Source organism: Salvelinus sp. IW2-2015, unplaced genomic scaffold, assembly GCF_002910315.2.
Source record: "Salvelinus sp. IW2-2015 unplaced genomic scaffold, ASM291031v2 Un_scaffold2390, whole genome shotgun sequence".
Lineage (NCBI taxonomy): Eukaryota > Metazoa > Chordata > Actinopteri > Salmoniformes > Salmonidae > Salvelinus > Salvelinus sp. IW2-2015.
The window spans coordinates 36,627-57,038 of NW_019943713.1; the positions used below are offsets into that span (position 1 = coordinate 36,627).

Here is a 20,412-nt window from a genome sequence, read left to right on the forward strand (position 1 = left end):
AAAGCGATAAAGCATGATGCTGCCACCACCATGCTTCACCGTAGGATGGTCACAGTTATCCTCCGTAACATCCCAACGCCCTTGCATTCAGGCCAAAGAGTTCAATCTTGGTTTCCATCAGAACAGAGAATCTTGTTTCTCATGTCTGAGATCCTTTAGGTGCCTTTTGACAAACTTCCGAAGCAGGCTGTCATGTGCATTTTACAGAGTGAGGCCACAGGTGGACCTCCAATCAATTGTAGATAACATCTCAGAGGATGATTCAAGGGAAACAGATCCCTTGAGATCAATTTCGAGTCTCATAGCAAAGGGTCTGAACAGTTAGTAAAGAAGTATTTCTGTTTTTAAAATTTTTAATATTACATTTGCAAAAATGTCTAAAAACCTATTTTTGCTTTTCATTATGGTATATTATGTGGTTAGATTGATAAGAAAAAATAACCAATCCAATCAATTTAGATAAAAAGCTGTAACCGAACAAAATGTGTAAAAAAGGGAAGGGTCTGAATACTTTGCACCAATGCAACGTGTATGTGTATTGAATCATTTACATTAATAATATAACCCAGAGTATTTCACCATCATCAAACTCAGTTTCTGATGTCCACTTAAGTGAGTATTTCATACAAAACCGCTGTTGCGCATGAAAAAAAGTGTGTTTTGTGTTGTTTTGAGCCACTCGCAAACAATGAGCAATCATAGCAATATATGGTGTCACAGTAGTAATCTACAATGTCAAATGGCAACCAGCACAGTGTTAGATTTACAAAGAATTTAACTTTCAGCCATATAAGACACTAATATTACCCCATTGATATGTTTCTCTAACCCCAACCTAAAAAACGTATTCCCAATGACTACACTGTCCATGACACACACCACATTGATTTACAAAACTGTCCCGTTGACGGACGCCTATCCCAATAAACATTCTACTTCAAGCACTGACATCACTCAAAATGTAATGCAACCTGTGGTAACACTTTACTTTAGAGCCTGCAGGTATAACTATATAATGCAACCTTCTTTAACCTTCCTCCCTTACCCCTCCATATATATCCTCTTCAGGATTCCCAGGAGCAGGGAGGATATCGAGAGGATGGCGGGTGGTTTTGGGGAGCTCTACACCCCGTACGGCCCCCGTCAAGCGCCCCAGCCCGGCCAACAGAGCTGTCAAGTAGACACACACCGTCACCAATCAGCAGGTTGAAACACACAGAGGAAGATGAGGGAGAAGACATCTTCCTCTCTGTTCTGTCCTCTCAGCACAGAAGTATGGACTTGATCAAGCCAGTCAGTGTTGAACATGTTTTCTATATTGCTCTAGTCTCTACACTGACTCCTGTTTTAGGAGGCAGCAGGAAGGGCCAGAAAAATAAGACATTTCTGTGAGCACTCTCTTAAACAGACAATATTATTCAATACCATCACACACAGCCCAGTTACAACCCTCCGCATCCTCCCCCCTTTTGTTGTATTTATTTAACCTTTATTTAACTAGGCAAGTCAGTTAAGAACAAATTCTTATTTACAATGATGGCCTACAAAAAGGCAAAAGGCCTCCTCCCTTCACCCCTCTCCTCCCTTCTCCTCCTCTCTCCTCCCTTCACCCCATCTCCTCCTCCCTTCACCTCTCCTCCTCTCTTCACCTCTCCTCCCTTCACCCCTCTCTTCCCCCCACCCCTCTTTCCTTTTTAATTTCCTCCTCCCTTCTTTTCATAACTGGGCCACAGCCTGTCCTCTCCGCAGCCCAACTGAAGGAACAAGATGTTAAACTTTCTCCTGATACTGGCTGGTTTCCAAGCAGCAATATGGGAACATTCTTTCACACATGAGTTGAATAACAGATCAGAATGTCCAACCCTTCTATAGCAATATCCTATTGACGTGACTCAAATAAGATCTGATCGCAGATCCGATTCACCAATTCCCTATTGACGTGATTCAAATAAGATTTGATCGCAGATCCGATTCACCAATTCCCTACAGCAGGAATCTGTTGAGATTGATTCAGATTTGTTTCTTGCAACACACCCAAAGGTTGGTGGTATTTGCTTTCGGTGCAGCATGGTAGTTGAATAAGATCTCCTTGTACAATGCAGATCATCAAACCCCTCTTAACAGAGACCTGTTGCTGGGTGCAGAGTTAGAGACAGGCAGCAGAAACCTGTTGCTGGGTGCAGAGCTAGAGAGACAGGCAGTAGAGACTTGGCTCTAGAATACACTGATCTATAACATGCCTACTAGAATACTTGATCTATACAACAGGCTCTAGGAATCACTGCATCTATAACCACAGGCTCTAGAATTACACCTGATTATAACGCACGCTCAACACGACGTACTACCAGTCTACGATGACACAGTCTATAACCAACAGGCTCTAGAATACTACAGATGTTATAGACCAACAGGCTTCTAGAACTAATCAAGATCTATAACCAATCAGGCTCTTACGAGATACACTACAACGTCTAGAATACACTAGATTAACAACAGGCTTAGAATAAAACTTGATCTAGAACCCCAACAGGCTCTTGAATAAAACTGATCTGATATACCAAGAGGTTCTTCTAGATACACTGATCTATAACAGCAGGTTCTAGATACCTGATCTAGAACCAAAGAGGCTCTAGAATAAACTGATCTATAACCAACATGTTCTAGAATACCTGATCTATACCACAGGCTTAGAATACCTGAATTATCAACCAAGCAGGTTCTAGAATACACTGATCTATAACCAATAGGTTCTAGAATACACTGATCTATAACCAACAGGTTCTAGAATACACTGATCTATAACCAACAGGTTCTAGAATACACCTCTATACATACAGTACTTTCAGCGGCGACCCGTCATTCAGGGCTGTTTTAAGCCTCACCTGTTTAGCATGTTATTTTTKATCAGTTTGCAAACAATTTAAAAAATCATTAAGTTAATAAAGCCGCATACAAACATTTTCTTTCTTGAGTAAAGCAGCTCCAAAATGCAGGTGTTTCAGCCTAGCTCAGTGATTTCTGTGGTGTTGGGGCAGCCAGCGGGAAATACAGAGCGTATGGGTTGGTAATGTTCTCTAATTGCGCCGTGATTGGCTCAGTGTTGTCACTCGTTGGGATACTAGGTCACTGCAAAATCTACGGGRAGAGCTCGAAAATTCAAGCCCCTTGGGTGCTGCCATAGAGTTACATTAGATGTTCCCATCCAAGAAGGCTCAAGATCATTAGCCACAGATAAAATTACGTTATATCTACCGTAGCTTTGATTGGACTGATCATGTCAACATACTTTCAAAATCTTAGCTAGCAAGCGGTCATCATCATGTATCAAGTCGACAATCTACTGGCAAATCCTTTTCAAGGAGAGAAATAGCTAAAACGTATCGGTGCTCATCGGCTATTGGACATAAACATTACACAAGTTGGAAATCGGAAATTCAACAATGAGTGGTTTGGAAAGGAATCAGTGGCTAACTGCAAGCGATGCTAAACCATCACTAGCCTGCTATTCAGTGGGGTGGGTGTGTGGTCCAAGTCTGGGATTAAGGGTCTCTTTTCCAAGCTTATAAAGGATAAACATTCACACGCAACACCATGGCCAAGAAAAGGTTGAATACATTTGGCCACGCATGCTGTCAATCCAGCATGACTTCGGCCTGTCGTGGAACATCGTCTCAGAAATATAACACTCRTAAGAACTTGTGAAATCAATTAGGCTTTTAATACAGAGCATTGCCAGCCGGAATGTCCCGCGGAACACACTCCATTTCCCAGAGCCCCAGCTGTTATATTTATACACACATAGTATTATGTCCATCCCTTACGCAAWTTACCTTTCTTTTCTTAAGTCTTTCATCACCATTATCTTTTAGTTCAAGCTTCCTACTTGTTCACGCCCAATAACRCCCATATCTGTTTTCAGTTAGATTATAATGGTGGCTGGACCCTCTATCYTTTAGTGTGTCAGCATAATGTCYCACTTCCTTTCATTAATGTGTCAATGTACTCTTTGTTCAGTTTGCCTTTATTGGAATCAGCAGATTCTGTCCTATAAGCCTCTGTTTAGAAGCAGCTGACTATGAATCTCTTTTATCATTAGTGTCAGGTCAGCAGACCATGTGTCTCTCCCTTTCATTAGTGTCAGGTCAGCAGACCATGTGTCTCTTTATCATTAGTGTCAGGTCAGCAGACCATGTGTCTCTTTATCATTAGTGTCAGGTCAGCAGACCATGTGTTCTCTCCCTTTCATTAATGTCAGGTAGCAGACCATGTGTTCTCTCCCTTTCATTACTGTGATCTATTTTTAATGTTCAGCCATTTTATACATCTATGTGCTGTCCTATACATCTAATTTACTCCTACAGGCCGCATTCAAAACAACTGGAAACTCGCAAATGTGTCTTCCAAAGGGACAATGACCCCAACCAACCTTCCAACGTTGTGGCAAAATGGCTTAAGGACAACAAAGTCAAGGTATTGGAGTGGCCATCACAAAGTYAAGGTATTGGAGTGGYCATCACAAAGTYAAGGTATTGGAGTGGCCATCACAAAGCCCTGACCTCAATCCTATAGAAAATGTGTGAGCAGAACTGAAAACGCGTGTGCGAGCAAGGAGGCATACAAACCTGACGCAGTTACACCAGCTCTGTCAGGAGGAATGGGCCAAAATTCACCCAACTTATTGTAGGAAGCTTGTTTTCCCCAAGTTAAACTATTTAAAAAGGCAATGCTATCAAATACTAATTGAGTGCATGTTAACTTCTGACCCACTKGGAATGCACATGTAGCCTATAGCCTGTTTTAGAGAAATGTAATCATTGAATATTGTAAGAGCTTTCATTATTGTAAGAGCTATCATTGGTCTCCTTATATTCCCCCTTAATTTATCCTGCAGTTCTGACTTGGTGTACAGGGAAAACACAAAGCATGGCCCATGTTCTGAATTCTGTCACTGTACATTTCAACAGGGCTGAAAAAAATAGTTATGACTACGTGCATTTTAGCTCGCTCATTGTCTTAATAAAAATGTGATTTCCTGTTCCCTTATGCCATAGTACGTACATCTTAAATTGTTAGTAGAAACCACATTTGTTTAAGCAAGTCTGACATATCAGCTTTGTTTTTAATAAGGCAGTAAACGAGGCTGAATAAACTGTTTTGCTGCCAGACAAGGCTCCGCTGACCGCCAGGTGAGGAATCACTCCACGAAGCTGAAAGGAAAGCTGTGCTGTTGGGACAGCTTCATGTAGGCCCTAACAGTTTGTGGGAAACGTTAGTGCAATTAATGTATTGTTTAGTGGGCTTTTGCTGGCATGCATTAAAAAAAAAACATTTTTGGGAGGTGGGGGGGGGGGGGGGGGGGGGGGGGGGGGGGGGGGGGGGGGGGGGGGGCGGGGGGGGGGGGGGGGGGGGGGGGGTGGTTCACCCCGCCAAGATCTGCAAAAAAAAATCTAAAGCTCTGTGATGCAAGACTGAGATGGTGCATTTAATTCAACGACGCTTCCGTTTTTATAGATGCAACGGAAGACAATGTATCCCATTTTCCAGCATTAACAGTGTTTGACAGGTAATTAAATATTTCCGCAGGAGTACCATTAACGGTGTGGGTGGGTGGGGGGGGGGAGGGACAAGCAAGAGTATGAAAGTCACGAGTATAATAAAAGCAATGAATCCAGCGAGACGTCAATGACAAGTGGATTTTGCACCCCGCAACCAGGAAATAGATGGCTGAAATTAGACAATCCTCAGGTGGAGATTGATGCACTTGCTTACTCAAGATAAACTGCCCTTACAAATTGTTGTGTCTATCGCAGTTCTGCTCTCACGGAAAAAGGCACAGTTCTCAGTGGTGAAGTCTCACATAGCAATTGGCTGTACGGTCTTAGGACGTCAGGTTACTTAAGGTAACGTCCAAACATGCTGCAGAACGGCAGAAATGGACTGCGAGTCACCATTTTGTGKGTTTACTCTGTACCTAGCAGAATGTCCGTTTTTTAGTATTTCAGATCCACAACTTGTCACAGAAACGGTAGCAGACTGCATGCACAGCGACAGCCTGGTCAGTATTTCAACAGGAAAGAGTAGGCCATTGAGTGCCAAGTTAAAGTTGACGCTGTGCTTGTCATACAGAGACGGTTTCCAGTATTTCAAAGCGATAAATTCCATTGAAAGAAACAAAGTCCAGAGTCAAGCTGCTTGACATCTGGAAGTCAAATGGACAAGATAACAGGAGTTGAATGTGTGTACCAAGTACAAAAGTCAAACTATATATATATATATATATATATATATATATATATATAGTTTGTTCTCATTTTATTTTTAGTCATAGAAAACAGGATACAAAAAAAATATAAAAGTTAATTGGCAGCCTGTCCTAAGACAAACAAATAATTGTTCCAATACCCATAATGCTTAGCGTGAAGCAAAGTGACAGACATTCATTCTATGTAGTTTGCTAACGTGGATGTTGGGAACATTTCTACATCCTAAACAGCACCCAATATAATGAACTACTTTTGACCATAACCCAATGGGTCTTGGGTCGAAAGTAGTGCACTAAATAGGGAATAGGATGCATTCATAGTTTAGGGTTAAAGGGAAGAGGGGGTTCTGTTCCAATACCTACGCTAGAATACTACATTGTATACCTGATACTTTGCTTCATACTTTCTATGTGTGGAGGATGGAAGAAAATCTAAAGGGTTTAGGGGACAGAGGGGGGAAGCAGCCTCCCGTCTCCTAGCGTTGATCCCTTCTTGCCTCAGGAGGGGGGTGGACTCGCCGGCTCGGACCTCACGGSGTCGCTAACCTGCCTCTTCATCACCATCTCCCTGGCAACGCAGGTCACCTGGCCGTTGGTCAAAGTCATGGCCGTCGCCCTGGAAAAGAGGGGGAAGAGGTTGAGAGAGAGAAAAAATAAGGTTGTATTCAACAGGGTGCAACTTGTTTAGTGTTACAAAACGAAATGCTTTGATTACTTCTGACTCTGTGCCAGAAAGGCATGTCTGTTGTAGGGAGGTAGTATTCAGGAAGCAAGACACACGCCCTAATAAGGGTTTGGACATGCCAGCTACAGAGAGTTCACACTGTACGACCTTTGAAAAAGTTTTGCAACACTTTATAAAAGAGCTGGTTCTTTGGGATGGTCAAATGAGGTGACAAACCGTATCCTTACTGCATTTAGAGTGACGTTGGGCAGCTTGTTCGTTCCCACTATGATAGCCAGTTGCTGGTCAGCCCGTTTCTCTCCATGACAGCCAGTTCATACATCACATTTCTCCCCTAGTCTACTTACTTCTGCTGGGCCTCCTCAGTCAGAGTGGTCATTCCTGGCTGGTTCTGCTTCCCAAAGAAGAAGCTGGACCACCAATGTCCAGAGTCTTGTTTTGGTAGACCTAGGAACAGATTAGGACAAAGTCAAAAACTACGAAAAGGCCTCAATATATAAGACGGTTTTACTGCACAGAACAAGAACTCTGAATGACTATATGTGCAGTAAATTGTTCCCAGGGTTCAACAGGTCATTGTTCAAAGTGCCATGTCACATAAAAAAAAAAAAAAATTGGTTCACCATGTTGGTTAATAGATTACAAGTCTACTGACTGAGCTAGGGTGACCACATTTAAAAATATCCAAATGTGCGACAACAGTATGATTTTGCGGTACAATGTAGCCTACACAAATAAACATTTGATAAAAAAAAAAGGTGCCCCCATCAAATATTATAGAATTGATCCTCCTTCAAATTTCAATTGTCTCACTTAAGAAAACTTTCAAATTTTAATACCCTCAAACACCAAGTTACTCATATCAAATTTCAAAAATAAGCGTTGGCATCGTCAATGATAATTCTTTACATTTTACCAGTGAAATGTCCAAACTGTCTGCATGCCAATCATTTGATTTCTGTTTCATGGGAATATGCATTTAGTTCTTGAATTACTTTTTTTTTGTGGGCAGATTGTTAAACTATATAGCCTTCCTGTATTTTGTTTCAAATCACAGCATTCTGCCTAGTGGTGTGTACTGTTGAGTCATGTTTGGGGCTAATCAGCAAACCATCCTTTATAAAATGACAAATGTGTTTTTGGTGTAACAGTAACATGCTATTACAGTTGGTTGKGTTATATAGAATACTAAATCATTAGTTAAAAAGGTTTAAAATAAAAAGAYTTTCCAAGAAAGATTCAGCTTTGATCCAACATAACTAAACAAGCKCCATTGAGAAGCTGTCAAGCGACGCTCCGCGGAACCCAACGGCAGCACGAATTGATGCCGAAACGAGACCACATGTGGCCGTTGTGAAAGTCAGAATATTTGGCCGAGGATACATTCGTTTGGTATCAGGAAATGTTAGTTACGGATACCGAAAAAGGGATGCAAAAAAATTAMGAGTTTTCCATCCAATTGTCAAAAATAGTTTCATCCCTCGAGGATTTGATCAGTGTACACTAGTGACACCTACTGGTCAAAGGAATTTAGAGCAGTTAAATTATAGATGACGTCCCACACCCCGTAGCGAGTGCACAGCTTCTGTCTACCAAACAGGTGGTTGTTTAAAGAGAAAAAGAAAATTATCACAGCATTGATCAAGTGCTTCTGATAAAGTGAAACAGGCATCAGCCCACCGATTCGAAGTAAACTGCTTAGCTCCAGTATCAAATCTAACGTCACTTCTAATGAGCAACGAGAGCCTCACAAGTTTAACGAAATTACCTTCCAGCCTAATATTTGTAGCTCTTCAGAAGCACACATTCTGTAAGTAGTTAGGCCAAAATCTCCTCCAAGTTCAGCCCGAAAGGATTTGAGAAATATGATTGTTAAACATACGCCTATCGTCAAACATCACCAGCAGCTTCAGTGGTGTTAGAATGTATGTCTATTCCGCACAACATGTGGTCACCCTAGACTGAGACAGCGCATCGTCCGAGTCCACTCACAGCAAGGCAACCTTACGTCACCACGCATCACCAGGCTTAAGGGCTAGGCTCCATTGTAGGTGACAAATCATGAACTGTTGCAGTTGAGGTTGTAAGAGGACAATCATTGTCCACCCCCCCCCCCCACAGTTGGCTGTGTAACTACTGTATTTCTCCAGCCCGTCACCCCATGAAAATGTGCATTTGACTTTATAATCACATAGCCAACTGTACACAAGACACCATTACAGTTCAACGAGGACTGTTCTACCTCATGAGTCTTGTGAACGTTCATGTGCACAATATTCATTGCGCCCATTCAGAGGGTAAGTAAACAGTAGGCTAAATGAACATCTTACGAAACAGAAATGCCTAAGCGGTTGCAGTAAACGGTGTAGGGAAGATGATACGCTAGCAATTATTGTAGGATAAGATGGAATGTATGAGTTCCCACAAACACATTTAAAGCAACAGCAAACATTTAAACAAGAGAACAASGTGYTCTTCACTKTCGGGATTTGAGATKAATTATCAATCAAATGTATTTATAAAGCCCTTCTTACATCAGMTGATGTCWCAAAGTGCCRTACAGAAAACCCAGCAACACAGGTGTAGAAGCTTAGGTCACGTCCTTACCACTGTAATCATTTATTTGAACAAATTCCTAAACGCAAGCTTCGTAAGTAAATTATAAAATGTCAAGCAATTTTAACATACCAAAAGACCAGTAGGCCTATGCTAGTAAATTGTTGCTTCATGCCTCATTGCTGGTGAGCTTGCAAAGTAAACTGTATATTATTGATTGAAAATAAATAAATTTGGTGCAGCATATTTCTTATGGCAAAACTCCTGCACAAAAATTTGACATTTGCACCTGATCGTATAGCTGTACAGCAAATCAGCAATCTGTTCACTGGCTCAGGGTTCCCCAAGGTCAGTCCTAATCAGCACTACAGCTGATTAAAAATAAAAGCTTGACGAGTTGGTCATTTGAATCAGCTGTGTAGCGCAGGTCCTTCCTCTGACAGCGCCTGGTATAAAGGTCATGGATGGCAGGGAGCTCGGCCCCCCCCCCATGATTTACTGGGCCGAGCTCACTACCATCTGTAGCGCCTTGAGGTCAGATGCCAAGCAGTTGCCGTACCAGGTAGTGACGCAGCCAGGCAAGACACTCAAATAACACCTCCCCTGAACATGGGGGGAGGTTAGGGCACTGGTGGCATGGTATGAAGAGGGGTGGCATTGTTGGGTTTCTCCGTCTCTCATACAATGCCACCAGGTGCCCCCCCCCATCAGACACATTTCCCACCGTCGCCCATATTGCTTGTGTACCTGGATGGGTGTGGAATGACCTCCCCACTGTACTCTTAACTGCCACAGGAGCGCTGCTGCTGGAGGTGGAGCCGATGCGCCCTGAAAAAAACCCATCGTGAAGGTAAGAGAGAGGACAACGCGCATAAAATACAAACACCCTCACAAGCTCTTTCCCAGGATATTAATCACAAATTCATCCATAATCCCATCACCGTATCAGGATAGGACAATAGAATGCAACCCATTCATGACCAAGAGGTGAGATCCCAACAAGTTCATACTGGTCTCAAGAGAATACACCTGTCATAGTCTAGGGTTAGACAGGGCAAAACAAGTCAGTCACCTCACAAGCCCCCCCCCCCCACCTCTACCAATACAAGAGAAACCACTCCGTCAAATAAGGCAGGGTTTCCCCAAACTCGTTCGTGGGGCCACGTTTTGGTATTTTCCCTAGAACTACACAGCTAATTCAGTTTAACAACTCATCCACCTTTGATTATCTGAATCAGCGTTAGTGCCAGGGCACAAAAAAACAAATGTGAGACCGAATTTGGGAAACCCTGACACAAGGTACAGGCAAGAAGAGACCACTAGCATGAGTCAGAATCTGTTTGTGCGTCGGTCAACCCTTGTCATTTGGTGTGACATTGACATAATCTGTGGCAAGATAGCCTAACTGTCCCAAGAACTGTTTGTGCTAAATTCAGAGATATGAGAGTGCTTTGAGAACACACTACTGTTGAAGGCTGAAGTGAAATCATAACTGATTCAATCTTTCTGAAGACGAAGAAAAAAAAAGAGCTTGATTGATTTAGCGCCTGAGGGCTTAGTTGAAAGACATGACCGCGCCGAGAGCTACTCACTCGGTAGTAGTCATGGGTTGCCACAAGAGAACCGCTGCGTTGATCGCTGCCATTCTTACGAACTTGTGAATCATGCGTTAGAAACCCTGAAGAAAGGAGGTTTGAGTCAGACACATTGGTACATAGACTATGGAACGATTTCTGTGCCAACAAATTGTATTTGAATACCATAATATTGCATTAGGATTTTTTTATATATTTTTTTAATATGTAAATGTTGAAATTGACTCATTATTTCATAAAAATGAAGTCGCATTTTATTTTAAGCTGAATATTTAATATTTAGTTGATGAATCATTCAGATTCATTTAGCCTGTTGAGCTAAAGCCTCATTGGTCCTTTGTCTTGGATGGGTCTTTTCAAGGAGTCGGGGGGGGGGTGGGGGGGGGGGGGGACCGGATATGTAACAAGTCATTTGTGTCGGGACCAACGACTCAATATAATAACTTAACGGAGCGCTTGAAGTAAGCAGGAGTGATCTATGGGCGGGCTTACACAAGAGACCGTCTGCGGTTTAGAACCCCATTTCAGGTCAAACGCACACGTCTTAAGACCGTCCCGAGCGCGCCGGCGTCACACTCGACGACCCGCAAGCTTACACGAACGTTACCTACATGCTGTAGTCAGTCTGGTAATCACATGTATGGATCACAATCCCCCCCCCCCTCCACTCATTAAGAGGGGTGCACAGACCCCTCCTGCTTGCCACAGAATGTGTTGTGCAGTACACCTGGTTTCAAACACAGTCAGTTATATCGGTACTGTGATCTGTGTAAGAGGTCATWGGAGGTGAAACGTATCTTCGTTGAACCACACCCTTGATGAGTAAACCTTCCTGGAGACTAAGACTTGTTATAGCTTCCTGAACTCATCCCTATGGGCTTTAGCCAAGTGTGCTAACAGTCGTGACATGTCGGAGACCTGGTTCAAACCAAGTTGTCACAAGAGCAACATTAAAATAGGGAGTGATAAAGTTATCCTTAGAAGGGCTATTCAACTATTATGGGTGCCAAAAMTGGAAGAAAAAATAATAATTGCGGGACACTCCCTTCTAAGGTGGCTTATGAGCACAATAGAGGGGTTACAGGAAGCACATCCATGTTCCAGAGTCTTAACTTACAAGAATTGGGTCATAACAGTTTATAGCCAAAGCGTTTTGATTCTCTGTTCTCTAACTTTCCCGGCAGGCAGTGTAAGGATGTCTCTGGTTGAGTCTGCATTTTAAAACGGAATGCATCGGAGAACGTAAATATATTAAACATTGATTAAATTAAAATGGTTTGTTAATTAAAGGTGAAACAAATGCAACATCTGAATTGCGTTTAATTAAGAATTTGCAGAATGGAATATTCAGTCAATGTCAAGTAATTAACTACAAGTTGAATGTATCAATACAATCATTCAACTTGTGCATTACAACTGAAARACATTAAATTCAATAACCTAATTAAATATATAACATTTAAATACTGAAATCAAGACAATAAGACATTACTGCACAGGTTTTTGTAACGACATTGCTCCTACTCAGCTCTTCAGAATACATGGGTGGCTAAGTACAAACAGTAAGTAATAAGCCAAATAGTAAACGGTTACTTCACACTTAGCTATCATTGTAAAATAATAAYTTGTTCTTAACTGACTTAGTKAAATAAAATATTTACGCAATGCTGCCTCAAAATGTTAGTGGTAGCCTGCCTACACATATGGTCTGTGACTTTTAGGCATCCAATAACGTTWCTACCGAACACAAAATACACTACTTTAAATATTTCCCATATGAAAATGTACCCCTCACGTCGGGGTGCTTAACCCAGGACCATTCGACCTACATCAAGCCCATGATTTCAAACAGCAGTCATTCGCTGCGGTACATAACGTTACCAAAAAAGGTAGCTTGCTACTGTAGATAAAACGTTACGTTAGATAACTACGTTACATTAGATAACTAGGCGCCTAACTATGTTTTGCTAGCCGTTTGGCTAACAATGACAATGTTCTCATTCTTGGGAATTTGGGTGAAAAAACGACGAACACKGGTTTTAAACAGAACATAACATTTGGTGGTCTGTGTATGCTGAAGAAAACAAAGCTAGCTCGACTAACGTTAACTAGCTAAACTTTTGATCTGTCCATGGAATTCGTTATATTATTATATATGATTTTGCCTGGCAGTATTAGCACACATGAAAATTGAGCGTAGCAACAAACATATTAGCTACAGAAGAAAATAAAAATAGTCTAGAAGGCTGAAATCAGGATGACTTAGTGATGTTGCCATATACAAACGTCCAAAAACAAGCAACAACCGGGCATCTTTTTTTTCTAGCATTATAGTAGCTAGCATCGTTTTAGTCTCATCAAACAGCCGTTTTTAAGCAAATCTCACCTTTTTGTTAACCAGCCGTGCTGACGTTTAACAGCACCCAACTCAATAGGCGAGGCTTAGGAGAGTAAACGCTAGGCGACGGGGCCCATTTGAAAATACGTTTTGGGTAAATAAAAACCCTCCAACGATATGTCTGCAGTAAATGTCTTGCTTGAATGAAGGGTGGTGAGTCCTTTTTATACTACGATGCGACGACAATAGCTGAAGAGACTAGGCGGGGCTCGATCTTAGGTAACGCACAGTGGGTTGGCTGAGTTGTTTCCTCTGGAGAAAAAAGTGAACAGGAAATACAATACAATTTTAAATTCAATTTAAGGGCTTTATTGGCATGGGATACATATGTTTATGTACTGCTTCTACACCTGCATTGCTTGCTGTTTGGGTTTTTAGGCTGGGTTTCTGTACAGCACTTCGAGATATTAGCTGATGTACGAAGGGCTWTATAAAATAAAAACTTGAACTTGACTTTATATTTCCAAAGCAATAAAGCATTCTCTAGGACGAAAGTATAAAAATATATATATATATAACTATACTGAACAAAAATATAAACACAACATGTAAAGTGTTGGTCCCATGTTTTATGAGCTGAAATAAAATATCCCAGAAATGTTTCACATGCACAAAAAGCTTATTTCTTTCAAATTGTGGGCACAAATTTATTTACATCCCTGTCAATTGAACATTTCTCCTTTKCCAAGATAATCTAACCACTTGACAGGTGTGGCGTATCAAGAGGCTGATTAAACAGCATGATTATTACAGAGGTGCACCTTGTGCTGGGGACAATAAAAGGCCACTAACATTTGCCGTTTTGTCACACAGCACAATGCCACAGATGTCTTAAGTTGAGAGAGTGTGGAATTGGCATGCTGACTGCAGGAATGTCCAACAGAGCTGTTGCAAGAGAATTGAATGTTCATTTCTCTACGGTATGCTGCGTCCAACATTGTTTTAGAGAATTTGTCATTTGTCACATCCGCAGACCACGTGTAACCACGCCAGCCCAGGACCTCCACATCCAGTTTCTTCACCTGTGGGATCATCTGAGACTATCCGTCTGCAATAATCAAATCAAATTTTATTTGTCACATGCGCCCGAATACAACAGGCGTAGTAGACCTTACAGTGAAATGCTTACTTACAAGCCCTTAACGTCTACAGGATCGGTGTCCCCCCACGGGACAGTTGAGCTAACGTAGGCTAATGTGATTAGCATGAGGTTGTAAGTAACATGAACATTTTCCAAGACATAGACATATCTGATATGAGCAGAAAGCTTAAAGCTTAAATTCTTGTCAATCTAACTGCACTGTCCAATTTACAGTAGCTATTACAGTGAAAGAATACCATGCCATTGTTTGTGGAGAGTGCACAATTATGAACTTGAACATTTATTAACATTTTCAACATATATGCAATGGTTCATTGGATCAGTCTAAAACTTTGCACATACACTAYATTGTGCCTGGCCTGGAATAATATATTATTGCCCTTCTCTTGCATTTTAAAGATGACGGTACAAAAAAAAGACAAAATTATTCATGTTTTTTTCTTTGTATTATCTTTTACCAGATCTAATGCGTTATATTCTTCTACATTCATTTCACATTTCCACAAACTTCAAAGTGTTTCCTTTCAAATGGTAACAAGAATACTTGCTTCAGGTCCTGAGCTACAGGCAGTTAGATTTGGGTATGTTATTTTAGGCGAAAATTGGGGGGGGGTGAAAGGGTAGGATCCATGCAGTTTTAAGAAAAATAAGTGCTAAGTAAAAAATAAATAAGTAAAACATTTAAAATAAAATAAACAAATAATTAAACAGCAGCAGTAAAATAACAATAGCGAGGCTATATACAGGGGGTACCGGTACAGAGTCAATGTGCGGGGGGCACCGGTTAGTCTAGGTAGTTGAGGTAATATGTACGTAGAGTTAAAGTGACTCTATAATAATGCCCTTTTGTGGGGGGAAACTCATTCTGATTGGCTGGGCCTGGCTCCCCAGTGGGTGGGCTTAGCTCCCAAGTGGGTGGGCCTATGACCTAGCTCCCAAGTGGCTGCGCAACTGCCCAGTCATGTGTAATCCATAGATTAGGGCCTAATGAATTCATTTAAATTGACTGATATCCTTCTATGAAATGTAACTCAGTAAAAACTTTGAAATTGTTATATGTTGCGTTTATATTGTTGTTCAGTATAGTTATCAACAGTTATGAACAATTACAACTACTTTACCCTTCAGTTTCCCTGGTGGTCTAGTGGTTAGGATTCGGCGCTCTCACCGCCGCGGCCCGGGTTCGATTCCCGGTCAGGGAACAACACTTTTTATCACCAGACCTCAAGGGATATACRTGAAGTTTCAGAAGCATCCACATTATACAGGTAACTGTCTAAAAACGAAGGCGCCGCCCACCTAACATACGTGAGTCGAGGAAATGTCTGGTTGTGACAACCAATCAGATCGCCGTCTCCAACCAAGAATTGCACTCGCCAACCAATCCGAGACGCCAGTGCAACCAAGATGTAACCAAGAATTGACGAATGAGGATAGATCTATTGCGGGACCTTTAAACRCTAGAAGAGGTCAATGGAAAAATATATTTCCTCTCAGGTCATTTTCGCGATCTTTCTTTTCTAAAGTAGATACGATGTTTTGTTATCTGCTGTTTTCATTGATCATCATCATCGATCGAAATATCTAACAAGTAAAATCAGTGTATTAAGCTACAGTAACATGTTAGCACAGATAACGAGATTTACAGACTGTGTAGCTACAGTAACTCTATCAATCAAATGTATTTATAAAGCTCTTTATTTTATCAGCCAATGTCACAAAGTGCTGTACAGAAACCCAGCGTAAAACCCCAAACAGCAAGCATTGCAAATGTAGAAGCATGGTGGCTAGGAAAAACACCCTAGAAAGGCAGGAACCTAGGAGGAAACCTGAAAAGGAACCAGGCTCTGGGGGATGGCCTTTTAAAAAGTTTAAATTCATGTACCTAATTGGACTAGACATAGTTATAGGGTAAGTTAATAGGGAAAACACTGTCTTGATAACARATAGGCTAGGGTCATCATGTTAATTATGAATTAAAATGCACAAGCGATATCCTTTGCACTTGCTTATGCTGGTGTGTCTTTGTGTGTGGGTTTGTGGTCAATATATGCTTCAGCAAGTAACTAGAGATAACAACATAGGGAGCTGGAGTTTATACACTTCATTTTATTGTTATTAATCCAGTCTGCTCACTGTGATTTAAAATGGATAACATTTAATCCAGTCTGCTCACTGTGATTTAAAATGGATATCATTTTGTTTATTAAATATAAACTTATCCCTTTTATTTTCACAGCAAACATGGCGCCCAGCTTCAGAAAACTGCCAAATGTCTTAACGGACAGTAAGGATTCCAGGATTTACAGGACAAAAACTACTAAAAGAGCATGGAGCAGGGCTGGGTCTCCAGACATAGTGGTGGAGTCAGCCTGGAGGGCGTTACGCCTCCTCGGCGTTGGACTTGAGGTTCACACATCCAATTTACCAGCGGACACCTAGGTCACAACATCTTTCCCCAGACTGGACATATAGAGAGGTCACAGATATCCTTTCCCTCTCAAGACTGAGCGACATACGGTCTACTAGGCCATCCCTAATTGTGCGCGCGCAGCTGGACATAGGTCACAGCATCCTTTCGCCCACCCCTGGACAAAGGTCACAGCATCCTTTTCCCCACGCTGGACAAAGGTCACAGCATCCTTCCCACGGACAAAGCACATCCTTTCCCAGCTGGATATAAGGTCACATGTCCTTTCCCAGCTGGACATTAGGTCACACATCCTTCCCAGCTGACATAGGTCACAGCATCCTTTCCCCAGCTGGACATAGGTCACAGGCATCCTTTCCCCAGCTGGACAAGGTCACAGCATCCTTTCCCCAGTCCTGGACAAAGGTCACAGCATCCTTTCCCCACCTGACAAAGGTCACAGCTCCTTTTCCCACCTGGACAAGGTCACAGCATCCTTTCCCCACCTGGACAAAGGTCACAGCTCTCCTTCCACCACTCTAGGACTCAAGGTCACCAGCCCCTTTCCCAGCTGGATATAGGTCACAGCTTTTCCCAGCTGACATCAGTCCCGCATCGAAGCATTAGTCACAGCATCCTTTCCCCAGCTGTGACATAGGAGTTCACAGGCGAGTCCTTTCCCCACTGGACAAAGGTCAAGCACTTCCCCTGACAAAGGCACAGCATCCTTTCCCCACCCGGACATAGGTCACAGCATCCTTTCCCCACCTTGACAAAGGTCACAGCATCCTCTTCCCACCTGGACAAAGGTCGACAGCAATCCTTTCCCACCTGGACAAAGGTCACAGCATCCTTTCCCAGGCTGGATTAGGTCAGCTATGACACAGCGGCACCATGTCCTCCCCACCCAGGACAACAAAGGTCCACAGCATCCTTTCCCCACTGGACAAAGGTCACAGCATCCTTTCTCCCCACCTGGACAAAGGTCACAGACATCCTCTTTCCCACCTGGATATCATAAGGTCACAGCTCCTTCCCCATCTGGACAGTCATGTCCTTTCCCAGCTGGACATAGGTCTACTCAGCATTCCTTTCCCAGTGGAACTATAGGTCACAGCATCCTTTCCCAGCTGGACCTCTCAGGTCAACAGCACATCCTTTCCCAGGCTAGGACTCAAAGGTTCTAAGCATCTTTCGTCCCCACTGGACAGGAAGGTCACAGCATCCTTTCCCCACTACAGGCTTCACGAATAGGTCACAGCATCCTTTCCCCACCTGAGACATAGGTCACAAGCACATCCTTCCCGCACCACTGGACAAAGGTCAACAGCATCCTTTCCCCACCTGGACAAAGACAGGTCCACCGCAAGCACATCCTTTCCCCACGCTGGACAAAGGTCACAGCATCCTTTCCCACTGGACATAGGTCACAGCATCCTTTCCCACCTGGACATAAGGTCCAGCATCCTTTTCCCCTCACTTGGACAAGGTCACCGCATCCTTTCCCCACTGGACATAGGTCACCAGCATTCCTTTCCCCCCATGTGACAAAAGGTCACAGCATCCTTTCCACCTGACATAGAGTCTCCACCTACAAAGGTCACAGCATCCTATGCCACGCTGGACAAAGGTCACACCCCTATTCCCCAGCCTGGACAAAGGTCACAGCATCCTTTCCCAGCTGGATATAGGTCACAGCTCCTTTCCCAAGCTGGATGATAGTCACAAGCTCCTTTTCCAGCTGGACAAAAGGTCACAGCATCCTTTCCCCACCTGGACATAGGTCACAGCATCCTTTCCCCACCTGGACAAAGGTCAACCAGACATCCTTTCCGAACTGGACAAAGTCCAATTCTTCCCACCTGGACAAAGGTCACAGCATCCTTTCCCTCAGCCTGGAAAGGTCACAGCATCCATTTCCGATGCTAGTACAGTCTTCCCAGCTGACATAATCACGACCTTTCCGAGTCTACATAGGTCAGCATCCTTTCCCCAGCTGAGCAACAGTCAAGCAGCTCCACGACATGGTACGCACCTTTCTCCACCGTCTGGGACAATCATTAGCGTCCTTTCTGGAAAGTACGAGCATTCGTTTCCCCACTGGACATAAGTCATCAGCATCCTTTCCACCAGCGACAGAGGATCACAGCATCCTCTTCCCAGCTGGACAAAGTCCACAGCCATCCCTTTCCCCAGCCTGGACCAAAGGTCACAGCATCCTTATCCCCCACGCTGGACAAAGGTCACCAGCCATCCTTTCCCACCTGGACAAAGGTCACAGCATTCTTCCCCCACCTGGACAAAGGTCACAGCATCCTTTCCCCAGCTGGACAAAAAGGTCACAGCATCCTTTCCCCAGCTGGACAAGGTCACAGCATCCTTTCCCCCAGCTGGACAAAGGTCACAGCATCCTTTCCCCACCTGGACAAAGGTCACAGCATCCTTTCCCCACCTGGACAAAGGTCACAGCATCCTTTCCCAGCTGGACATAGGTCACAGCATCCTTTCCCAGCTGGACATAGGTCACAGCATCCTTTCCCAGCTGGACATAGGCCTGACAGTAACACAGCGGCCTGACAGTAACACAGCGGCCTGACAGTAACACAGGGGCCTGACAGTAACACAGCGGCCTGACAGTAACACAGGGGCCTGACAGTAACACAGGGGCCTGACAGTAACACAGGGGCCTGACAGTAACACAGCGGTCTGACAGTAACACAGCGGCCTAACAGTAACACAGCGGCCTAACAGTAACACAGCGGCCTGACAGTAACACAGCGGCCTGTCTGTAACAGGTATGTTGAGGCAGTTGTCACTAAATTGTGGACGACACATCTCCATCCTAAGTGAGTTGATGGAGTCAGGCTGAACTGCTGGACGTGGCTATAATAACATCAGAGTGTCAACAACGCCATGGTGATGCAGGAGACTGACCTAATGCTGCCAGTTCTCAGACATGCCACGTTAACACAATGGTATGCTTGAGTTGTTGATTTGATATACGGTGCATTCGGAAAGTATTCAGACCTCTTGACTTTTTCCACATTTTGTTCCATTTTAAAATGGATTAAATAAAAAAAACAATCCTCAGCATTCTACACAAAATACCCCATAATGACAAATCGAAAACATGTTTTTAGAAATGTTTGCAAATGTATTCAAAATAAAAAACAGAAATACTTTATTTAGATAAGTATTCAGACCCTTCGCTATGAGATTTGAAATTGAGCTCAGGTGCATCCTGTTTCCATTGATCATCCTTGAGATGTTTCTACAACTTGATTGGMGWCYACCTGTGGTAAATTCAATTGATTGGACATGATTTGGAAAGGCGCACACCTGTCTATATAAGATCCCACAGTTGACAGTGCATGTCAGAGCAAAAACCAAGCCATGAGGTC

General features: G+C 43.0%; 1 long non-coding RNA gene, 1 other non-coding gene and 1 pseudogene across 2 annotated transcripts; 1 reads left to right on the forward strand and 2 right to left on the reverse strand.

Moving 5' to 3' along the window:
* Positions 1-2,075: 2,075 nt before the first annotated feature.
* Positions 2,076-2,826, reverse strand: LOC139025224 (uncharacterized). The gene is made up of 3 exons (XR_011476699.1): positions 2,780-2,826; positions 2,209-2,240; positions 2,076-2,167 (listed from the first exon to the last, which is right to left on the reverse strand). It is a non-coding gene; the product is annotated as an uncharacterized lncRNA (long non-coding RNA).
* Positions 2,827-6,604: 3,778 nt separating this feature from the next.
* LOC112073844 (pancreatic progenitor cell differentiation and proliferation factor B-like) lies at positions 6,605-11,166 on the reverse strand (annotated as a pseudogene).
* Positions 11,167-15,731: 4,565 nt separating this feature from the next.
* Positions 15,732-15,803, forward strand: trnae-cuc (transfer RNA glutamic acid (anticodon CUC)). The gene has a single exon. It is a non-coding gene; the product is annotated as a tRNA-Glu (tRNA).
* Positions 15,804-20,412: the final 4,609 nt, after the last annotated feature.